Raw genomic sequence first — 9597 nt, forward strand, 5'->3', positions numbered from 1 at the left:
ATAAAAAATGTAAACAATGTTTAGTGAACTTCAAACTACTGCATAATATTTATGCATACAAATAACCAAACATCAAGGCAAGCTGTGTAGCCACACAATGCACAATTGCATCAAACTGACATTGAGGTATGTCAACTAAAGTTGCTGCCTGAACAAAAATAAAATTAAACACTGAAAGTAGTACCTTTTATAAGAAATAAATAAAAACTAGTAGGCCCGAGTCCCATACAATCTCAAAATGGCTCAACAAAACATGGTTCCTGCAACCTTTCAAAGGTTTTTAGCCAAAATCACCAGCCTATTGACATGATCAGGCTTCAGGGATGCACGCAGGCAGTTGACAACATTTCCACCAGTACTAAAGACCCTTTCTGTTGAGGCATTTGTGGCTGGGATGCAAAGATATTTCTTTGCCAGGATGGAGAGTCGTGGGAAGAGGTTCTGTGATAGCTTCCACCACCCCAGTGGGTCTTCCTCTGTGTCCAGGGTCCCTGCCTGGAGGTAGGCCTAATACTCAAAAGCTATGGCCTGGACAAGTTGAAGAGCATGTTCTGCACCTGGAGCTGTGCTGTGAGGGGCCTTAAAGAAGCTGCTTAGGCCCTTTTCCCTCTTCTTTTGGTTTGATGCACCATCATCAGCAACCTCCGTGTTACCAACGGGTGTCCCCATCACTGCAGCCTCCTTTAATGGGACAAACATAAAATGACAGCAACACAGAATGAGGAACCAGTTTTATCTGTCTCGGGTTTGGCATTCTAGAATACAATCCTTAAATAATTACTATAAATAATGATAGATAGATGGATAGATGGATAGATAGATGTTTAGTATCTTTATAAATACCATGATGGACTTCATTTCCATTGTCAGTCTGGCTTTTATTGTCTCTTGGCTGACCTCGCTTACATATCTCAGTTTGAACCTTGGGTCCAGGACAGTGGCCATGTCAAGCAACTCTTGTGTTGGTGAGTCACCATACTTTTCATTTAGGTACTCCAGTATTCTCCTCTTGATGCATTTTGAGAGGTCTGTGTCATCATCTTGCTCAGCCAAGATTGAGTTGTTAAATAGGTGGAGTGTTGGTTTTATTAAAGACACACTCACATATTTCTCTCCAGAAAGTGCATCAGTGAATTCAACCAGAGGTCCCAAGGTCTTGTTGATGGCCTCAAGGACATCAATGTCCTGCCATGAGGGGATGAGGTGCCTGGTTCCTTTGTCTTGGGAGAGGACATGGGCAATGGCCTTCTGCTGCTCAAGGACTCTGGAAACCATGGCCTGCCTAGATCCCCATCTGGTTGGACATTCAGTCTTTAAGGAGTGGTCTGGCAGTTTGAGGTCTATCTGTGCCTTTTTCAGCTCTCTCTTTTTTTTTCCAACTGAATGAAAAGGTGCTGACCACTTTTTTGCAGACCCCCACTGCACGCTCAATCCTGTGATCTTTCATGGCTCTTTCTATAAAAACATAAAAAATATAAACAAGCATTATCAGGATGATGATTGTCATTTCCTTGAGTATGAATGAATAAGAAAAAGTGATGGTAGCTTATTTATGTGTTTGTATAATTCATAGAAAATGTGTATGACTGTGAGAATGAATAAAAGTATCTCTGAATTTAAATCGTTTTTTATTTATTATATTCATTCAAAGCATTATGTTGTATACTTATTGAAAGAAAATCACATTATGCATCATATTCAGTAGGAATTAGGCCTACTCACCTATGGCCAAATGTAATCTGTGCCCAAAGCACTGGAGCCTCATCCAGCCATTCAGTTGTGCAGCCAGTATGACATTTGCAGCGTTGTCTGTGGTTATACAGACGAGTTTACCCTCCTCCAGATCCCACGTAGCCAGTGCTTGTTTCAGACCTGCAGCTATGTTCTGCCCTGTGTGGTCTTCTGGGAAAAATGATGTCTGGAGACATTTCGTTTTCATGTTGAAATCCATGTCAATGAAATGTACCGTGAGGCTCAAATACGGCTCCATGGTGCGGCTTGACCACAAGTCCGTTGTGGTGGCAAAATATTGGGCTGTAGCCACTTCCTTTGCGACACCATCATGACACTCGTCATATAAAGCGGGAATCGCCACTCGACTAAAATAGTGACGAAATGGCAAGTTATACCGTTTGTCCAAAGTGTTGATTAGTTTCTTAAAGCCGGGGGTGTCCACTGTGTTAATTGAGCATTGGTCTTTGGCGAGGAAAAACGTTACCGCGTTTGTTATCTCCTTGTGTCTCTGGGAGCTGGTGGGATATTTAGTCGCGTTGTACATGGTAGCGTGAATGGAGGTCTGTGAGGATGAAGCATGTGTTGTTGAGGGTTTTTCTCTATGCTCCTTCATTGTTTGATTGTATGTCAGTTTGTGAGCGGTCTTCAAATGATTGAATAAATTTGTAGTGTTGCCCTGTGGTGCAGCTACAACACCGTAGCAAAGTTTACACACTATATCGACTTGATCCACGTCGGACTCCGCGAACCCATAATGTTTCCACACCACTGAAGTAGTTTTACCTCGCTTTTCAACCAACAGCATTCTTTCTTTAGTAGCCATTATCCTCTCCTCTCCAAATAACGTCTGCTTAGCTTTCCTCAGGTACTCTTAATTGATGTGACGCGTGTTCGAAACGCAGAGAGGTGCGCTCGATTTGCCACCTCGCGAGAGTAAAGCACGAGGGAGGTGCTAATAATTGGTTCAGTCATTTTTAATGATCGTTGAAAGCCCAGATCGTAATCGTGATTAAAATTCGATTAATTGAGCAGCCCTTCTCAGAGGAAAGTGAGATCCTTCCTTGGCATGGTGATGTTTACCAGCATTTCATTCCAGGGTGCTCTCGTATTGCGAAGCCACTTTTTGCTCCGGCTTGAATTTTTGGCTCTGAAGTGGGCTGTGTGCGATAAGTTCAGCCACTGGCTCAAGGGTCACCGGTTCACTGTCTGGACTGATAACAATCCTCTCACATACATTCTGACTAAGCCAAAGCTGGATGACTGTGAACAGCGTTGGGTCTCTAAGCTTGCACCATACTGCTTTGAGATCAAACATGTTCCTGGAAAACTGAACATTGTGGCAGACACCCTGAGCAGGGAACCGTTTGTGAGGCCGTTGGCCCAACGCCTCCTGTCGGAGCCCTACTTTGAGCTGCTAGAGCAAGTCAGTGATGTGAAAGATGCCAGTGTCCAAGATGCCTTCCGTTTGACCTGTCAGCCTCAATCGATACGCAGTGCTCCACCCTCTGCTGTGCTTGATGTGTCTCTGTCAACTGATGACGTGTCTTCTCTCATGTCTTCCCTCTGTGAGTGGGAGTCTGCTTCTCACCAGCGTGCAACATCCCTCGCTGGTCACCTGACCTCCATTAGTCCACCTGACTGTGATGTTACTCATGCGCTGTCCCATGCTGATCTCCTGTCTCATCAAACAGGGGATCCTGTGATCTCCAGAGTAGCCTGCTATGTTGAGCGTAAGCGCAGACCCTCCAGACGTGAGCGCTGTCATGAGAACCAACATACGTTGCGGCTCCTGAAACAATGGGATAAGCTCACATTCCTCAATGGTGTCCTCTACAGAGTCGTGAGGGACCCACTGACCAAACACAAGAGATTCCAGTTTGTGGTACCTGACTCCCTAAAACAAGTGGTGCTGTCTGGCATACACGACAATGCTGGCCATCAAGGTCAATCTCGCACACTCTCCTTGGCTCGTCAGCATTTCTTCTGGTATGATATGGAGAAGGATGTGCAAGATCATGTGAGAAATTGCCGCAGGTGTGTTCTCAGCAAGACCCCAGAGCCAGCAGCTAGGGCCCCGTTGGAAAGCATTAAGACCTGTGCTCCACTGGAACTTGTGTGCATTGACTTCTGGTCAGCTGAGGACAGCAACAACAAGTCTGTGGATGTCCTTGTGATTACTGACCACTTCACAAAATTAGCACATGCATTCCAATGCCAGGATCAGACAGCTAAGAGAGTTGCTAAAAAGCTCTGGGATGGATTCTTCTGTGTGTATGGCTTCCCTCAGCGCATTCACTCTGACCGGGGAGCTAGTTTTGAGAGTGAGCTGCTCGCAGAGCTTCTGGTTTTGGGTGGCGCTGCCAAATCCCACACTTCACCATACCACCCCATGGGTAATGGTACCACAGAGAGATTTAATCGCACCCTTGGAAACATGTTACGGTCCCTCCCCCCCAGATGTAAGCAGAAATGGCCGCAGATGATACAGTCCATGACGTTTGTGTATAACTGTACGGCACACGAGACCACCGGCTTTGCGCCATTCTACCTGATGTTTGGGAGGGTCCCAAGGTTGCCAGTTGACCTCGTGTTTCGGGATGTCCTTCATGATGACACCATTTGTGACTATGATACCTATGTCAAGTCACTGATGGATGACCTGCGCTCTGCCATGCTCCGAGCCCAGGAACACAGCACGATGGAGCAGAGACACCAGTCTGACCAGTACAACAGAAAGGTGAAGGGTCTGCCTCTTTCACTAGGGGACCAGGCGTTGTTGGCAAACAAGGGAGTCAGAGGAAAAAGGAAGCTCTCTGACAAATGGGAACCTGTTGTGTACATGGTAGTCGACTTGGATCCTGCTCTTCACATCTGCCGTATCAGAGACAAAGAAGGACATAAGCGTGTGGTGCATCGCAACCTGCTACTTCAAGTTAACTTTTTGCCCTTGGACACAACATTGAATGATGATGCTGCACATCCTGCTGTGAGTGTTGTCAGTGGCGCCGTACCTCCTGCCACTCATACTGTGGATTCTGTCTCCAGCATTGGCGAGTGTGATGACTGCACACTATCATGGATCCATCAGCAATCCGCCACTGACCCAGTCGAAGATGGCGTTCATGCGACCCCTCCTATGATTGGTGCTCCTGATCTTGGTGGGCTGGCTGGTGATGGAGCCTCCCCAGGCTCCTCTGCTGACTCCCATAGTTTTCATTCTCTTGAACCCGAAGATGTGGACTTGGATCAGGGACTTACCACACGTTTTGGTAGAATCATCAAACCAGTTCGGCGCTTGATCGAATCAATGGCTCAACTCAAAACACTCCTTGGTGTTGAACCTGTTCAAGCAGCGGTTATCGATGTGTGCATTTGTTTATTGCTGTATGTTGTCCATTGCTATTGTTTTTGGTAAAGAATAATAGAGGCACAGAGTTGACTGTATTTTGTCAGTCTGTGCAGTCTGATGGTGACGCCCATAGATATTATGACCTGTTTTGTGTGGTGTAAATGGCACCTCATTTTGTCTATAGTGTGTCCTGGGATCTTGCTAGGCGCTGAGCGGGTCTCAGGTCTCTTATCCTCCTTGGAGGAAGCTATGTTGCTGATCTAATTCATTGTATATGTGATGTGAATTTGTTTGAGGCCACTGTATCTGTTGTTGTGGGTGTATTTATACTAGGGGTGCAACGATACACAAAATTCACGGTTCGGTTCGGTTCGATACTTTGGTGTCACGGTTCGATATTTTTTCGATACAAAAAAAATGTTCATGCCTTTTTAATTTGTCATTTATTAAAATTATAAATATATTGTAACATTCACAAGAACCAGACGGTTGGGTCTCAGGTTGTCCGTTTATTTGGCACAAAAGCAAGCGGGTTGCTAACTCCGGGGAGAGCGCCCTCGTACAGCTCCTCTCTCCAGCCTGGTACACACACACACACACACACACACACAAAAAAAAAACAACCAGGTCCCCCCTCCCCTTCCTGTACCACAACCAAACATGAATCTTAAAGGAACACAACAGTGTGCAGAGATCACCAACATGTCACTGTACAATAACACTTAACCATCGTTACACTGCCCCCCCAGCAATAAGTTCCTCGTCCCCGAGGGAACGACACAGTCTCTGAGGCGGGGTGGTAGCCTACGTTCCCTCCTTGACCTCCTGAGCCCCTGAGGTGGACGCGGAGCTTCGGGGCTTTGGGGTGGAGAGTCCGAGGGAGGGGAACGCAGCCCCGGTCGGGGGTCCCTCTGAGCAGGGTTACGGACACTCTGTACACGTCCCTCTGGAAAGGAGGGGAGGGACTGCCCTCTGTAGGGGGCCATCCGGTCTCTGTGCAGCGCTACTATCCTCCCCCTAGGAGGCAACTGCACCCTGTAAACAACCTCCCCTACTCGCTCTAGGACGCTGCAAGGCCCCACCCAGCTGCTATCCAGTTTAGGACACCGTCCCTTCTTCCTCTTTGGGCTGTAGACCCACACCAGCTCCCCAGCATGGAAGTGCCTCCCCTTAGTGGTGATGTCATAATTCCTCTTTTGGCGCAGGCCTGCCTTCGCCAGCTGCTCTCGGGCGTAGGAATGTGCAGAATCCAGCCGGTCCTGCAGCTTCCTTGCGTAGTCCCGGCCCGGTGGTGCCTCTGGCGCGTCCGGGGGCTTCCCAAAAGCCAACTCTGCAGGAGTTCTCAGCTCTCTCCCTAACATGAGCAGGGCAGGCGTACATTGGGTGGAGTCCTGTACTGCCGACCTGTAGGCCATGAGGGTAAGGGGAAGATGGTAATCCCAGTCCCGTTGGTGTTCTGAGGTAAGGATGGCTAGCTGCTGGGCCAGCGTCCTGTTAAACCTTTCCACCAGCCCATCGCTTTGGGGGTGAAGTGGGGTGGTGCGGGTCTTCTTAATCCCAAGGCGTCCACACATGGCAGCAAATACCTTGGACTCAAAGTTACGCCCCTGGTCACTGTGGAGGGTCTCTGCTGTTCCAAAGCGGCTGAACATCCCCTCCACTAATACATCAGCGACAGTCTCAGCCTCCTGATCTGGGATGGCGTATGCTTCCGGCCACTTGGTAAAATAGTCCATTGCCACAAGAACATAGCGGTTTCCTCTGTCTGTGCGAGGAAATGGGCCCATGACGTCCACAGCTACTCGCTCCATTGGGGCTCCTGCTGGTTGCTGCTGAAGCTGAGCCCGGGACTGGTCCTGTGGCCCTTTGTGTGAGGAACATGTATCACAGCTGCGGCAAAAGTCCTCCACGTCCCTCCGCTGTTGACCCCAGTAATAGCCCTGGCGGAGGCGGCGGAGAGTCTTGGAGACCCCAAAGTGGCCGGAGCCAGTGCTCCCATGGCAGGCTTCCAGCACAGCTGACCTCAGCGACCTTGGCACCACAACCTGCCACCTCTCCTCCCCCGTGGCAGGATCCTTCCAGGCACGCTCCAACACCCCCTCCTTCAGCCTGAGAGCTGCAAACTTGGCCCAAAGCCCCCTGGTACAGATGGAAAACCCAGTGACCTCATCCCAAAGGGGTTGCTCCCCCTTCTCCAGCCACTGCAGGACCGGCAGCAGGTCCGTGTCTTGTTCCTGCCGTGCCCTCCACTCCGCTGCATCCACCACCAGAAGAGCCCTGCAGGCGAGCTGTGCTGCTCCGTCTATTGTCGTGAGTTCCCGCTCTATTTCCTCTCGCTTCTCACAGTAATGGCAGCCAGCTGCAGCACATGGGCGGCGAGAGAGGGCGTCTGCGTTAGAATGGTGCGTCCCTGCTCTGTGCTCCACAGTGAAATTGAAGGCTTGGAGCTCCTCCAGCCAGCGAGCCACCTGTCCCTCTGGCTCCCTGAAAGACATCAGCCACTGAAGGGCAGCATGATCAGTTCTGATAACAAATGCTGTGCCGCACAGGTAGTACTTAAAGTGTCTCACCCCCGCCACCACAGCCAACAGCTCTCGTCGTGTGACACAGTAGCGCCGCTCACTCCTGTTCAGGACCCGGCTGAAGTACGCCACCACCTTCTCCCCTTCCGGCCCAACCTGCGACAACACCGCTCCCAGCCCCACATTACTTGCGTCAGTGTCCAGGACAAAAGGCAGGGCGGAGTCAGGGGGGGCAAGGACTGGGGACTCTGTCAGCGATCTGCGGAGGGTGTCGAACGCCTGCTGACAGTCCCGGGTCCAGATGAAGTCACGGTCTTTCTGCAGCAGGTGGAAGAGTGGTGCGGCTATGGAGGAAAAGCCCTTCACAAACCTCCTGTAATAAGACGCCAGTCCTAGGAAGCTTTTGAGCTGTTTCTGGTCTGCTGGTGTGGGCCACTCGGTAATGGTGTGAATTTTTTCCTCCAAAGTGCTGATGCCCTCACAACCCAGCTTGTGGCCCAGAAACTCCACCTCCCTCCTCATGAAGTGGCACTTGTCGGGATGCAGCTTCAGGCCTGCAGCCGCCACCCTCTCCAACACTTGTCTCAGGGCATCCAGGGCAGCATCAAAGGAGCTCCCGTGCACTAGAAGATCATCCAGGTAAACCAGACACCGTTGCCGTGGGACGCCAGCCAGCACACTGTCCATAAGCCTCTCGAAGGTCGCAGGAGCGTTGCAAAGACCAAAGCTCAGGACTTTGAACTGCCATAGTCCCCTGTTAGTGCAGAAGGCTGTCTTCGGTCTGGATTCCGGGGACAGTGGCACCTGCCAGTAGCCACTCCGCAGGTCCAGGGTGGAGAACCAGGAGGACCCGGCTATTAAGTCGAGAGACTCATCAATCCTGGGAAGGGGGTAAGAGTCCTTCTTCGTCACTTTGTTGAGTGGTCTGTAGTCCACACAGAAACGCATCCTAGGACCTTTTTTCTTAGGCACCATCACCACCGCGGAGGCCCACGGGCTATCAGATGGCTCTATGATGCCCGCCTTCATCATTTCACACAACTCTCTGTCTGCAGCCTCCTGATGAGCCAGGGGCAGGCGGCGGGGGCGCACTTTAATAGGCTGGGCATCCCCGGTCTCAATGACGTGCTCTACCAAGTGTGTCAAGCCAACATCACTTTCTTTCAGGGCAAAAATGTCACTAAACTCTTTTAGTACCTGCCATAGACTCTCTTGCTGCTGTGGAGTCAGCCCCTCACAGTTCTTTGACCAGATACTCCTCACTGCTGAGAGCCTCTCCTCCTCCTCCGCTCGCTGTTCTGCTGGCGGGTCTGCAGGGGTCTCTGCGGTGGAGGTGGACGCCGCGGCAGATGCTGTGCAGACCGGGGGGGGAATAAGCGGCACCTTCTTCCCATCAGGGAGTGCGAGGAAGCCTTTGCCTAAGTCCAGTACACCACCAATGGCTCGTAAAAAATCCAGCCCAAGGATGCAGGCGTCCTGCACGTCAGCCACCCAGGCAGCATAAGACACACCGAGGTCCCCCACCTTGAACTGGAACACTCCCCTCCCTCTCATTGGGGCCAGATCACCGGTCACAGTCTTAAGTTGCACATTAGTTGGTTGCACAGCAGCTCCGGGTGGGACAACATCGGGTCGGACCAGCGTTGCATTGGACCCCGTGTCCAGCAGGGCCGTACAGGACACCCCCGCAATCGTCACTGGAACATGGCAAAAGCCGCCAACCTGGGTCCAGCCCACAGCGATGGCCGCACCAGGTGGGGGTGGCGGTGGAGTGGGGATGTCGTTCTCCCAGGCCCGTGTACTCCCGCCTACACGGGCCCCTGGGCGTTTCCCTGAACCGCTGCAAGCTTGGGGCACTGCCTGATGAGGTGTCCGACTTGTCCACATCCCCAGCAGCTCTGCGGTCGGCGGTGTGGGCCAGCCCGAGGGGAAGGCGACTGCAGCGAAGCCGCCTGCACCAAACTGCACAGGCCCGCTGGCGTCTCCGTCTGT

At 51.1% G+C, this 9597-nt stretch overlaps 1 long non-coding RNA gene across 1 annotated transcript; it reads right to left on the minus strand.

Moving 5' to 3' along the window:
* Positions 1–399: 399 nt before the first annotated feature.
* LOC143412550 (uncharacterized) lies at positions 400–1789 on the minus strand. The gene is made up of 3 exons (XR_013093063.1): positions 1723–1789; positions 1105–1455; positions 400–681 (listed from the first exon to the last, which is right to left on the minus strand). It is a non-coding gene; the product is annotated as an uncharacterized LOC143412550 (long non-coding RNA).
* Between the last annotated feature and the right edge of the window lie 7808 nt (positions 1790–9597).

Source organism: Maylandia zebra, linkage group LG15 (assembly GCF_041146795.1).
Source record: "Maylandia zebra isolate NMK-2024a linkage group LG15, Mzebra_GT3a, whole genome shotgun sequence".
NCBI classification, from domain to species: Eukaryota; Metazoa; Chordata; class Actinopteri; order Cichliformes; family Cichlidae; genus Maylandia; species Maylandia zebra.